We start from the raw sequence: 13156 nt of genomic DNA on the forward strand, positions 1-13156 counted from the left end.
AAACAGGAGAACTCATTTACGCACGGATAAGAAATATGTTTGTAGTTTAACAGTTTCAGAGATAACGGCAGAGATACTATTACGGTTTTATTAACAATTTCAGTTTTTATTTTTATATTTTCATTTTAATTTTAGTTAAAGCAAACGTTTATTTTATATTAAGTAACATTATTTTTTAATTGTTTTAATTTCAGTTTTAGTTAACTATAATAACAACCCTGCTGCTGACTGACTAACAAAAACAACTCAAGAACCTTCGCAAAACAGTTTCATGAACCAATGATTAAAAACACTTTCGAAACCATTTATATTAGTTAATGTTACTTTATTTTAATTTTATTGAAATCAAAAGTTTTATCTGTGACAAACTAACAATTAACTAACAATTTTTATTAAATAATGTTAGTAAAGATTAATAAATACTGTAACAAATATTGGTCATTTTTAGTTGGCGTTAGATAATAGGCCTATATTACTTATAAATTGGAACCAGTAAGTTATAATAACCTAATTAAGAATTTAGAGTTTACAGCTATTAAAAAAATCTAACAATAAAAATAATAAATAAACAAGGTTATTAACATTTGAAAGGAAGAAGTAAACACTTTCCATATATTTTGGTGCCGAGGTCAAAGGTTGTACATTTCATCAAACAGAATGATATTTTACTGCGAAATCATCTGTCAAAAGCTTAAAAAACAAACAAACCATGAACAAATACAAGAAAAACAACAACATCAACATCAAAAAAACAACAAAAAACAAACAGAATACCTAAGTATGTGCCAACTATAATGTATTTTGTGTGTGAGTTATCAGTTGTCGAAATCATATGGTTTTAAGACTAATTCAATAATTTTGCATATTGTTGCAGTTACACATTTCAATGATTGATTTTAACAGCAGTTTTGTTTATTTTTTTTTAAATGGAAAATGTTAGTTCTGTGTTTACTAAAAGTAAATGTTATTAATTACAATCTCTGTTTTTATTGTGTTTGTTATTTGTTTGTTATTTATTTATTTTTTTTAATATGGAGAATTTCCATGTGTGGGGCCTGAAATCTGTACATATGGCACTTTTTCACTGTGTGGCGTCTCTAATTCCTGTCCCAGGAACAGCTTGTCCTTTTTGGACCCTCTTTCATTTCCCCTCAGGCGGCTCTGAAATGAAAAACAGAGAGAATGTACGTGGTAATGCGCAGGGCTGCTGAGGTGCTCTTCATGACAGATGGCTGGTAGGTTGCGTGCCAACGTGTAGTGCGATTCTCCGGGATACTTATCCTTTCAGATTCATCGGAACAGGATATTGCCCTGGGATCCTCTCAAGAGCTCAAACCTCCAGTTCCACTTTAATCTGTTTGTCTTTTAACTATGAGATTAATGCATGGAGCGATCAGCCTGGGAGAAGGTGGCATGTGATGTGGTGTGAAGTCAACATGCACATGCATGTGCTCACACACACACACACACACACACACTGAAGCAGACTGCAGTGAAATGGAAAGTGCACATCCCTCCTTAGGGTTGTTTTTCCTCTGCCAGCAAAGCAAAATCCATTGAAGTACTTCTAGAAACCAGGGAATCAGTAGCAATTTTTTGGTGTTTCTATCCTAAGCCTTATATCCTAAGGCTTGAATTTTTATTAAAACTAACATTTGTTATATGAACATCACATTAAAATGTCTTGAAAATCACTTTTTTTCTATCTTCAACTGCCTGTTATGTATAGATTTTATTGTTTTTACCGGAATATTAGTCTCAAACTATGATAATCCGTCATTAAAAAATTGGATTATAGCTTTCAATTATATAAGAAACATCAAGGTAAATATTATTGTAGAATCATATGTAATTTTATAAATTATTTAAAAAAATTAAATTTTGAAAATGTATAAACGTGTGAGATATTACTTAATTGTGAGTGTTTAGAAAACATACTGTAAAATGTCAAAATGCTATGAAATTAAACAGCAATTAGAATTTTATTCCAAAAATGTAAAAATGTACTTTGTGAAAAGTGTAGGCATTTTAAACACATATATGTATGTTTTTGAATCATTTTCTCTTCAATAATATGTATGGTTTTACACACTATTAAGTGTACACTGTGCAGTATACAGTAAATTGTAAACTGTAAGCTGGTATTCAATTCTGAACATAGGCTGCATCCGAAATTGCATGCTACCCTACTATATAGTAGGCAAAAATACATGTGAACAGTGAATGTCTGATTTTCATAACACGGTAAGCAAAAAGTGCCTGACTGACCTTTACTATTTCCAGTGAGATTCTGAAGTGTGCCTAGATTTACTATTCCATGAGGCCACGGGTGAGGATTTATGAAAGGCAGTCAAGCGATGCAATGGACAATCTTAGGTCATGTGACAATGACAACATGATGAATGTAGTAAGTCTGGACTACATTCATACCACACACATTTATACGAAGTGCCTATTCAGAAAGCATGTGATTTCAGATATACTAAGTATTTTATGCTTGTTTCTCCTTCTTGAACATTAGGGAGCATTGACCTCTCTACTGCCTCCATCAGCTCTGGAGCACCCGGAGTGTTCATGAGATGTTTCAGCTACCCGCAAGTTGAAATTGTGCAGTTTGAGGTAAGCTTGTCTGAAATTTGATGTTTATTGCAAAAACATAATGCAAATATTGTGATATAAACATGGCGGCCACCATGAAAGCGTGTTGTGTAGCATAGAACGGCTTGTTTTAGGCCACTGATATGACTAAATGTCATGTACATTTGTCAGAAGTACTATTAATTGCATTTGGAGTAAAATCATTTTAGGATGAAAAATATAATTACTGCATGATAACAGTGCTTCATAAAACTAATTTGCTGTTTCAGTGTGGATTGTGCTTGTTTTCATTTGCTTGATATGATGCATATTGAAAAATCTATGTGCTGGAGGACTAAGGAGGTTTGGTTTGTGTGTTTTTGAGCTGGTATTGAAGCAGAGAAAGATGATTGCATTCAATAATTCGCCCAGGTGTTGTACTGGGCTAAAATTAAATAAAATGGGAATCCTCTAAAGTCATTTCTGTCGGAAGTGAGCGGAAGTCAAACCACTTATGGTTTGTCATTGAGCCACCATAGAGATTCAGAAAAGTAGGTTATGTTGGTTTAACGATGAAAGATCTGAGTTGATAACCCAAACATTGCAGGTGCAAACCATTTTGCCTTCAAAAAATTGGTGCTGGTGACCCAAAACGGGTGACTGATGAACTGTACAGTTTTGATATTTCAACTCCTTTGGTTGCTTCGAGAGGAATGTACCGGTTATAAAGTTACCATAAATAACTGTAGATAGAATGAAGAAAGCATCTGCTAAATCAAGAGTAATGTAATAAAGAATAATATTACGATGAAGGTGTCAGGGCATAGTTTCTTGAACAAAAACCAATGGAGTGCTGCAAGATGATGTATTTTTGCAGACCAAAACCTGGAAATCATTGTCCTGAAATAATTTTTTTTATTTCAAAAATCAAGTCCTGAAATCATTTTTTTTTTTTTTTTTTTTGCACTTATAGTTTTTTCATTTTTATTTTACAACATTAAATGCATCAGTAATACCCTGTTGTGATTTTTAAAGCTTGAAAATGGTTAACAAGTTGCTAAATGGGACTACTGAGGTTTTATTGGGACATTAAATATCATCACACTGAACAGGAAGCTCATCTACTTAATAGTTTGCTTTCACAGCCTCATCTTGTTTACAATCGCACACTTGCAAACTATTTGAACATGTTTTTTAAATGAAAACGGAAAGAGTTTTTGGAAGCTTAATGAAGGTGAGGTTGAGTGACTGTGGTGTAGTTCGTTTATAACCTACATTTAACTTTTGACTTCTGCCGATTGCCTTCAGGCTTCAGAATTCATCCAAGTCATCAAGTCTTTAAGATTATCATGAAGAACCAAACTTACATGAGTCATAAACTTTTGTTGGTCACAGAGCTTACTTTCTGCAATAATCGAAAACCCAGTGGAAAAATCGTCTGGGTTGGCCTACAAAAATACTGTGTGTCATCACTTCAGCTCTCTACAGTCCCACATGTTTAACCATTTTTGTCTGTGATAAGGGACCAATGGTGTAAAGAACTCTTGGTGAGGTATATACTATTTGCAAAGTTAATAACCTAAACAAATCAATGCAAAACATTTAAAATATGTGTTCGCCAGTTTACATATTATATCATAAATATCCAGCCCTGTGTGTGTCCTCACCTCCGTGCATGATGGAAAGAGAAACCCAGCACCCTGTCTACCGTCGTCAGTCCTGAGGTCCCAAACATGGCCAGGGCAGCATCAGATTTACTCAAGGCCTAATAATAGTCCCAGCTGCCTCGGCCCGCACAGCTCAGAATGTGGGGGTGCTGCCAGGGAACACTCTGTACACACGTTCCACGCATTTCTCTGTGCTGACAACACAGCAAGGACTCCTACTCACCCGGCCACTGCACGTATACCTGCATACATCAGCTCTTGTGGATATTTAAAACAATATGACACCAGTAAGCCACTTGCTGGGTCTTCAAGTCACCATGAAATCAAAAATGTATTTTTTGTTTTTGTTTTTATGGAATATTGCAATGTTATTATAAATGATTTATCCATGCACATCATTATTTTTTATTAATACAAATAAAAAAATCCCCCTCCCCCTTGTAATGATATCTCTTCTCTTTTCTGGCGCAATACTCTCCTCCAGCAATGATCCAATCAGTTCCCAGTGGACAAAATGAAGTCCCACCCTACATTTCTTTTCTCATTCAAGAAGCTGTTTCAGTCGGATACATGTCAAAATATGGTAACGCTTTAGTATAGGGACTCACTATTCTCACTATTATCTAGCTGCTTATTAGCATGCCTATTATTAATATATTGGTTGTTTATTAGTAGGCCTAGTAATAAAGCACATATTCTGCATGACCATATCCCTTATCCTACCCAGTACCTAAACTTAACAACTACCTTATTAACTATTAATAAGTCACAAATAAGGAGTTTGTTGAAGCAAAAGTCATAGTTAATGGCTTGTGAGAACTGGACTTTAAAATAAAGTGTGACCAAAAAAAGTTGATCACAACTTCCATTTCCTGCTGACTTTAAAGCAACTCCTTTAAAGTAGGACTTTAAAGTTCCATATATGCACAGCATATCCAGATAAATAATACAATAAATAGTGGTGCAAAATTTTTCAATTGATTTATTGCATTAATAGTGATGAAAAAATTATATAAATAAAACAATAAACAATTGTGCACACAATTTAGATCTATTATTTAATGTATTATATCATCCATCCATTGTCCAAACTGATTATTTTCTGTATAGGATGGTGGAGCCTGTGTATGGCAATGTGATTATTGTGTTTTTCTTACTCTCTCCTTCTTGCTCTCTTGCTCACACATCCACACTCTTATCTTATTTAAAGCTCACTGTTGCCACATATAAACAATGAAACGGCATGAATATTTAGCTGTTGCTTCTTTCCCTCAGTGGGCAGACATGGTTTGAATGAGATAACTGTATTTTCTGTAGATGTCTGAGTGTGCCATGGTAATTTATGCCTCAGCTTCTTGAACAGGGTAAAAATAAAAATTGGCTGCATGTCACAGCACTATATTTTGTCTTTAAAACAAGTTGTTCCTTATTGTTCTAATTATGGCTTTGTTGACAGAACACAACCAGAGAAACTGATTAATTCAGCATTTGATGAATTTAACTGCAAACATCTTTGTTTCAATTTATCTTTATATTATATAACTGAACTGTTGCTTTTACTTGATTTATTCAGTCTGAGCTGGATAAGGACCTCTGTTTGTTTCCTAAACAAAATAAGGAGGATGCAAAATCTCTGTAAAGCGCTCTAAGAAAATTAATTGATGTGACATTCCCTTCATCTCTCATCTTTTGCTGGGGTTTTCTATACAGTGTAGTGCTCAGACAAGAAGAAAATATTCTGTACATGCAATACACTTTAAACGATTATTTCCTGAAAGTATTTCTGTCTTATTTTCTAGTAGAGCTATATGAATATCCTTAAAACAACATACCGCTACTTGAGAAGCAAATTGCATAAGATATTAAGACTGGCAAGTGTTTCCTTTTTCTTGTTTCAAGCATAAATCAAACAGAATTTTATGAGGTTAGCATTAATAAGGTAATACAAAAGTACTTCTCAAGTGAATTAATCTTGTTTTAATGATTCAGTTTTGACACCAATATAGATTTTTCCCCCATCTCATCTTATTTTCAAACTTTGTCATCAACATTTAAATTCTGTTGCAGTGAGCCTTTTTCATTTTTGGCAGTCTATAAAGCTTTTCCCACCTTTCCTTGTTTAATTGGATGCTATAAATTCACAAAATTTATGACTTTCTGTTCTCAGCTCGAATACAAAAGGACAGAGGACAGGCACAGTAATTCACATGGGGGTGTAGAGCTAACACCACTCCACAGAATTGCCTTTTGTTCAGCGTCTGGTGGATCAGAACACCCTCAGAATGATCCTTCCTCAAACTCAAAGTCTTGCTTTGCTGTAGCTACCCATGAGAAAAAAAAAAACGTTAATAAGGTTTTTGGTGCAAAATGATATAGAATTCTCTTATAAATTAAGTTCCTAATGAAAATTCTGAAGAAGCACTTTCAAATAATCCCATCAATTCCCAGGATGTAAACAATCGTTCTGAAAGTGATTCCAAAGATACCGTTTCTCTGTACTTTTGACGTTATAGCTGTGGTGAGTACTCTGCTGCTCTGTAATATCGAGAACGATTTTTAGAACCATATCTTTATCGTTTTCTATAGTTACCGTCTTTGGTGTAAACAGGCCTTTAGTGCAGATGCTAATATCGTTGTTGGTGTGAACAAGTCTTAAGACCGATAGCCTGTAAACATAACTACAACGAGAATTACATTAAGCATCCACAACAGCGGACTATAACATTATGTTTATTATGAGCACACATTACAGTTATACCGTATGGTGGTTTAAATGCTCAGGCTCTAGTGGATTCTGATTGGCTGTCAACGTTTTATCGTTAAGCTGGTGGAAAAAAAAAAGGTTATGAAAGTGATTCCAACAATATCGGTCCTCTATGTCATTGGTGGTGTGGACTTCACCATTCTCATAGAATCATAACAGTTTTATTCTGGGAACTTTATAGCTATAGTTATCGTCCTTTTGGAATTAACAGCCCTTAAGATGAAGATAAAATCCCCATGAGTCGTGTAACGATTCCACATCAACATGAAATGGCTCCACTGCAATAAATTTACATGCAAAAATGCCTATTAGTCACCTGCTACTAGCAATATTAATCATAAATACGCTGGTGAGGGTGACTGTGATGTGAAGGTCTCCTAAATTGCACCTAAACACCCAGAGAGACGACTGAAAATAGCCATTATGATGTCATTCCCTTCAGAGAATGTTCTCACAGCTTTTTCAGCTCCATACCCAAAAGGAGACCTTGCTTTTGTTCCCTGGAGATTTACCTTGGAAGGAAAACACACCTAAGTTATAGGAGCGCAATAAATAACGTCTCTCCGTGAGGCCTGACAGTCAGTTCATTTTGCACAGCCAACCATGACTTTTAAGGGAATGGACTCTGTGTCATACTGTGACAAATTCAAATAATATTGCATGTGTGTGCGGAGAGGCGCTTTATTTATGATAGCGATGGCTGCTGGGGTCGGTGGAAAGTCAGAGTTATGTGTTAAACGCTAAAGATGGGCTTCACTTTGGCCCAACAATGCCAGGCTGAGCGGCGGACACACATTCTGCCATCCGAATCAATGAGGTAGCTGATTTATGCAGTTGATTATGCACTAGATTACTCCCTCACATTGGTTATTACAGTGTTCTCGTCTATCTCTTCCCACTTGCTACCGGCTGAAAGTAATTATAGAGCAGGGATGCGATGACGGCCTGAGAAGATCATCCATTTACAAAGGGGAGTTTGCTGGCCATCTGTGCTATTTGTTTAGCATTACAACAAGAGGAAGGGAGATATCAGTATCTTATAGAAAACAAGCTGGATCAGAGAATATTGGCTTATAACATCCAAAACATACACGATGAAGTATCTAAACAAAATGAAAAAAACATATGGCAATGATAACAAAATAATAAACGAAAAACGTGCCTGGTTTACATTTCATCCAAAAAAGGAAGGGAAAAAAATGTAAGAAAAATATTTTCATCCTTCACGATGCCATAGAAGAACGTTTTTTTTTTTTTGTGTTTATGTTTAGATAATTTAACTTTTGAATTTACTTTCTGTTTCACAAAAGGTTCTTTGTGGCGAAAGAAGGTTCTTCAGATTATAAAAAGTTAAGGAAGAGATGGTTCTTTAAAGAACCTTTGACTAAATGGTTCTTTGTGGAACCCAAAATGTTTCTTATATGACATTGCTTGTGAAGAACCTTTTAAGCAATATATGGACATTATTATTATTATTGATGATGATGATGATGATTATTACTTAATAGACTATTTAGAGTATTTTACTATTTTATTTATTATAGTATTTACTGTAGTATTTTTTAATTTGTATTTTTTTAAATATAAAATACAGTAGACAGAATACCCTGTTTACTCTATTATGCATTAAATAATGTTTCATAATACAGTGTTTTTTTTATTGAAATCATCATAAATTAAATGCAGATTCCATTCATTAAACATTTAAAAAAATAAATAAATACAATTAAAATACAACTTTGTGCATTATAATACGGAGAATTTTAGATTTCTTTGCATTACAACCAGGGGAAATGTGGGGAAACATGCTTTATTGTCATGAAAAGAAAAATGTCATATTAATGGTCCTAAAAATCAGTTTCATTTTCTTTTAAGGCCAACATATTGTCCTACTTTTGAATGTGAAATATGATCTTGAAATGTTCTTGTCTAGGCTGATATTCACAGTCATATGACAGTCGTGTTTGAAATCGATACTACATTAGACATATTTAAGGCATGTAGATGACTCTGCAAGAGGTTCAATATAATTTCAGGAATCAGATTAGGTGTATCATGTTCTAGATTTCCCACTATCCACTTCAGCCAGCTTTCTAAAAGAAGCTGCTGACCCATTAAGCTTGCACATAAATTATTCCTTATTGATGAATTAAGCACTGAAGCGGAGGATTCTTCTGGAAAAAAGACTGCAGCATGGTAATATCCCATTATAATGCTCACTCACCCACGAGATTGGTTTGGAAACTCGTAAGACATTGATTATGGCAGTGGGAATCATTCATTCTTACCTTAATTTGTTCATTCATCAACTTTAATCATTAATTTTTAAGATGCATGTAGTGTCAGCTCAATATGATAATATGCATTGCATAATTTATGTGAAAGCCTATGACAGTGTAACATACAATCATAAGCTCAAAGACAGTTAATGAGAATACCCAACTGGATATAATGTTACAGACACACGGCCATTTCTATAAATTACACATGCACTGGTGCAATTGCGCCACCTAGTGGAGGATTCAGTGACCCTGAAAACATGAGCTAATCTATCAGCTACTGAAAGATTGATTTTTAATTTGATCTGATAAGAGTGAAACTGTTTTAAGACAAAGTGGGAAAATTTAAAATGCAATGTTTTCAAAAAGAAAATTTGCTGAAAATATACTCTTCCTCAACCCCAAAATAAAAAATTTGCTGAAAATGTAGAGACTTTCAGGTCTTTAGCATCACTTGCTAACCAGTGGATCCTCTGCAGTGAATGGGTGCCGTCAGAATGAGAGTCTAAACAGCTGATAATAATAACTGTAAACAAATCTATAATTCAGAAGTTTTTAACTTCAAATCTTTGCTTTCAGCTAAAATATGTAATCTATCTGTAATATTGCTTTGTCCAGTGAAAAGTCGTCTTGTCTTAATCAGGTGAGAAATATGCACAGATCAAGCACTGACTATTAAAAGTAAAAAAAAAAAAAAAAAACATAAATAAATTAAAAAAAAACATTACAAGATGTTACTTTTATAGACTGGGGTCATGAGGATTACTTGTGCATTATTGTGATGTTTTTTTCAGCTATTTGGACTATTTGCAGATTCCATTCAGTAAACATCTAAAAAAAATACAACTTTGTGCATTACAATACTGAGAATTTTAGATTTATTTGCATTACAACCATGGGAACTGTGCTTTATTGTCATGAAAAGAAAAATGTCACGATGAGAAGTAAAAAATAAATTCTGACGGCACTCATTCACTGCAGAGAAAAATAAACTTTTCTACATCTTGGACGGAGTTCATTTTTACAAAATTTTCTTTTTTGGGTGAACTATTCCTTTAAAATGTTTACATGATTCGTACTGTTCCACATACTATTTTCTTAAAAATACTAGATAGTATAAAGTATAAAGTCAGCAGAACTACCTTTGAGTAGAGTTATCGAATGAATGAATGAATGAATGAATGAAATACCAGTAGTAAATGAATAAAGCATTTCAGATTATAGACAGTAAGTGTCAGATAAATTCAGCTGAAAGCAACTGGTCTTGATTTCTGATGCTGTACATCAGTTGTCTATTTGTGGGGGCTCCCACCCATACGGGACGTCACTAGACTCCTGATCACTGTGGGAATCTCATCCCCCATCAATGGACCATATGCACGCCCACTTCTGCATACAGAATGAGACATTTCATTTGCATAATTTACTTTGAGAAGAAACGAATGCCCCTGTCAGAGCACGCAAATCAATGGACCCCAAAGAAAAGTGCCTGAGAGTGACTTCTGAGGCGAGAGGAATAAGAACGGAGGGAAAATCTGAAGCACAAGTACTTGAACATAGTCAAGTGCATGAGGCCCTCCAAAGCAAGACTGCGGGGGTCAAATTGTTTCACCTAGGCAGTGTTGCAAATCTTATCCTAATGCCAGAAAAGTCTAGTTGCTTTCGATTGAAATTGTACCAGTCCACTATTACGAAGACTACAACCTGCCATTGAAACTAAGTTTTTTAGTTGGAAACCTAAATTGTTTTTGTTTTTATCTCTTATATTTACTAAGACTACATTTGATCACAATACAGTAAAAACAGTAATGTTGTGAAATATTATTGCAATTTAGGATGTATTTTGTTGTTTTATATTGTTATTTATATTAGTTTTTGTTTTTTTTGTGTAATGATGAATTTTCAACATCATTACTCCAGTCTTCAGTGTCACACGATCCTTCAGAAATCATTCTAATATGCTGATTTGCTGCTCAAGAAAAAAATTCTTTTTATTATCAATGATGAAAACAGTTGTGTTGCTTAATATTTTTTGATAAATGCAAAAGTTGAAAAGAAAAGCATTTTTTTTGAAACCGAAAACTTCTGTAACATTATAAATGTCTTTACTGTCACTTTAAACTGATCAGTTTAATGCATTCTTGCTGAATAAAACTATTTCTTACAAAAAGTCTCACTGACCCCATACCTTTGAACTATATATATATTTCTAAAAAATATTTTCAAAAAATTTAATAATTTCCAATGCTGACCAGTAGATGTCAGTGTCTCTACCAAACAATCAAAACTTCCCAACTATATAATTTCCACCAAAGCACCAGTTATTACTTTCAGTACAATAAAACTTACTATAATGAACTATTAGATACAAGATTAAAAAAATTAAAATAAAAAAACATTAATATAAATTAAACAAAAGAACAGATTTGCCAATCTTTATACCCGTTTAAAGGAGATCTTAATTAGCATTTAGCATATGGTTGTATAATATCAACAAAACCTGTGGTAGCTAAAGTATTTTGCCTGAAACTCTGGATGCTGTGGTGAATTTCAGTAAGTGATTTCATCAATAAGTTGTTATGAGTCTTTTAATACGGACAGAGCATGTGACTTTTATCCAAAGCATCTAATAGAGCATTCAAGATAAACACGTGTTCTCTGGGAATGGAATCCATGATCTTGTTTGCACTTTGCTCTTCCTGTTGAGCTAAAGAAACACATTTTGGGTTGATTAGCATTGCAGAAGATATCTAAGGAATAACACGAGAGCATGTATTTCATCATCTCTTGTACTGCTGTTGGCCTTAGTTTGGTTTTCTGATGTAAAAGTGATCCTAAACTTAAACTGAGATTGTTCCAACTACAACAGATGACTTTAGGGGAGCATGTCCTCCCCCCAGATATTCAGTTTATCAGGTGACTGATATGGCCAGTTCTTAAACTTACATTTCGTTTCCCCAAATCTTGAACAAGCACTTACAGTGCCACTTAATGAGTGTCCAGTCTCACTAGCATATTCATAACTAGTGGTTAGCAAACTCGAAAACAACAAGCTCTGTTTTTTGCCCGCTGAACTTGAGCCCGAGTGCTTCACTTGACACTTGTCAACAGTTTTAATGAAACTTCCCCACTCCGCATTCCCAGCATCCACCCCCCAGCCAATCCCATCTCTGATTCTCTCCCTCGCTCTTTTCATTCTTTTCATTAGCCTCTTACGGGGTCATGGATGAGGCCCTGTCAGCCAGCCTGAGGTAGCAGCCATCAGAGGCCCACCCTAGGGAAAAAGCATGTGTTATCCCTCTCCCTCCCATCCAGCTCCAGTCAAAAGTTCAAAGCCGTGCCTTTAAAACAGAGAGTGGTGTGTGCTGGCTCCCCTCCCATGCAGGGTCACAGCTTGGCTGGAGTTGGAGCTGGGGAGATGAGAGGGCTGTGCGGCTGGGGGGAGGCGGAGGTTCTCACATGAAAGGTCTGGAGCCGAGGAGAGAGTCCCAGACCCAGACACAACACAAGGGATCAGACTGGCCCCCCATCCCCCTTAGCCGCAACACTTCCCACCAAAGAACAGCTGGAATGTGACCTGTTCCAGAACCGAGGCCAGGACTGACTGACAATAGAATCCATAGGGATGGAGGGGTGGGATCGCTGCTCTATCATAAAGTATGTCCCCCCTTATCAAAGCTCATTCAAAAACGCCTCACGAAGCCCCATAACCACAGCTAGGCAAGCTCACAACTTGCGGAAGGTTTCACAACAAGAACGACCCAGGATTTGATTGGAAATGACTTTAATCGCCTCTCGGGTGTAGTTCCATAAACTTTTAATACATTATCAACTGCTCTTAAAATAATAGTTTTAAACTGATTATACGT

This window comes from Cyprinus carpio, chromosome B3, assembly GCF_018340385.1.
Source record: "Cyprinus carpio isolate SPL01 chromosome B3, ASM1834038v1, whole genome shotgun sequence".
Lineage (NCBI taxonomy): Eukaryota > Metazoa > Chordata > Actinopteri > Cypriniformes > Cyprinidae > Cyprinus > Cyprinus carpio.